Raw genomic sequence first — 1946 nt, forward strand, 5'->3', positions numbered from 1 at the left:
ACCAGTGGTGGTGGCACTAACTGCAGGAGGCGTGAACGGAGCCATGAGGGGTCCTGCAAGAGGGACAGCCTGTGCTGGGTGAGGACACTGCCCTGTTGGCCCCAGGAAGTGGTGTGACACTGTGCGCTCCCATGGACGTGCGTGATACACAGAGATGCTTTTTTTTCTCTTTCTCCCCCTTTTTTTTCCCAATGCCTCTCCCCAGGGAAGCACAAATGAGGTAAGTGGCTCTCATTCCCCCATCTCCCCGGCATGCAAGTCCACTTGGCTTCCACAGGGCCCTCAGGGGCAACCATGAGCTCCTGGGGAAAAGCATCTCAGTCCCAGCCCTGCGTTTCGGCTGCGTTGCTGCCTTTGGGCTTGTGGATTCTGGGGGGGGGCTACCAGGACTCTGGGTGGGGGCTGCATCCTGGCCCTGCTCCGGAGGGTGAGCTCTGGTTGATCCCGGTGATCCAGATGCCCGGGAAAGGGGGTTAAATGTGGGCACTGAGCTTCAGGTGGAGCTGGAAGCCAAGTGGAGGGGAGAGATTTTGGGGGTGTATGTGTGTGTGTGTGTTTGTTACGGTGGGGATTTTTGTCTGGGTTCTGTTTGGGGATTTTCATGTTGTGCTGAGAGCTCCAACCGAAACACCGGTTTATTTTGTAGCCCCAGCCCTCACGCAGGGAGGGCTACTGTCCCAGCAGGCAAGGAGCCCCCCGTGCTTGGCCAGGCCTCTCTGTGCTGCTGGCAGAGTTGTGTTTTGGGCAAAAACACCCTGTATCGGGTTGAGTGAGCTGAAAGCAGAGCCTGGGAGGCGTATTTGGTGTCCCCAGCCTCTCGCTGGGGCAGGGCACCCAGTACAGCCCTGGGACGCCGGGTGGCCAGGGTCCTGCTTGCCCAGGGGCAACCAGAACCTCGTTTAGGTCAAGCCTCCTCAGCATCTAATTAAAGCAATATGGGCGTCCCTTCCAGTCTGTGTTAAATCTATCAATCCCACGTTGTAGCCAGGTGCCACCCCCCCCAGTCTGGCCAAGGTGTGTCTTTTATCTTGTCACCAAAGCCTGGCAGCTCCATCAGCCACCGAGTTCTGGGGGGGGGTCCTCTGAAAGGAAAGATCTTTTGGTCCCACAGGTCCAAAAGGCCATTTTAAAAAGAAAAATAGTTAAAAATTAACCCCTTCCTTCCCCCATTGGGGACATTGGTACCTCCAACCCCCCCCAGTGAGGTGCTGGTTCGCCACAAGTGCTGACCTCGGGGGGCTTTGCTCTGGGCTTCTGCACCAGCAGGAGGCAGAAGATGGGCTGGGCAAGTAGAAATCATCACTGTGGGACTGGTTTGGCATGGAAAAAAACCCCTAAACTGGTATAAAATGCTGCGAGGTCCCTCAGGTAGGATTTGAAGGTGTATTTTCAAGAGGGAAACCCAGAGAAGCTGCGTGAAGTCTCCTCTGTTGGGCCATGACATCCCAAAACACGGGCAAGCAAAGCTTCTTCTACGGTTCACTCCTCTTCCCACCCTGTCCCCAGCTCATCCTGGCTCAGGTCCCCAGGGAGATGAATGGTCTTTAGGTCCCCGGCAGCCACCAGTGGAGTTTTGGGGGTGGTTTTTATTCCCCAGTGATAATTTAATTAGAAATGGGAATGTTGGAGCTGGTCACACCAGCTGTGGCACCGGGTTTTATACCCACCATGGGGTAGGGGAAGGGGAGGCTTTGCCTGGTTGGGTGGGGGAAGAATGGGCTTTTCTGTCACCTGGATAAAAAGGAAAATGGTAAAATCAGAAGGAAAAAAGAAGAAAAAAAAAATTTGTAGTCAGAAATAATGTGGCCAAACCAGGAACTCAGCACAGGGCAGTGTGTGATGCCACGGGTGTCTGCCTGGTGGTGTCAAACAAAATGCTGAGCTTGCAGAAATTTAAACACAGTGTGTGAACCCCCCCCCCCCCAAAAACAAAAACCCAACCCTGC

The 1946-nt window shown here is 54.5% G+C and overlaps 1 protein-coding gene across 1 annotated transcript in view; it reads left to right on the plus strand.

Annotated features, from left to right (window-relative positions):
* Positions 1-1946, plus strand: part of ATL1 (atlastin GTPase 1) — a 32216-nt gene that overhangs the window by 29284 nt on the left and 986 nt on the right. The gene's annotated exons all lie outside the window — the stretch shown is intronic.

Source organism: Calidris pugnax, unplaced genomic scaffold, assembly GCF_001431845.1.
Source record: "Calidris pugnax isolate Ruff unplaced genomic scaffold, ASM143184v1 scaffold10, whole genome shotgun sequence".
In the NCBI taxonomy this organism is placed as follows: domain Eukaryota; kingdom Metazoa; phylum Chordata; class Aves; order Charadriiformes; family Scolopacidae; genus Calidris; species Calidris pugnax.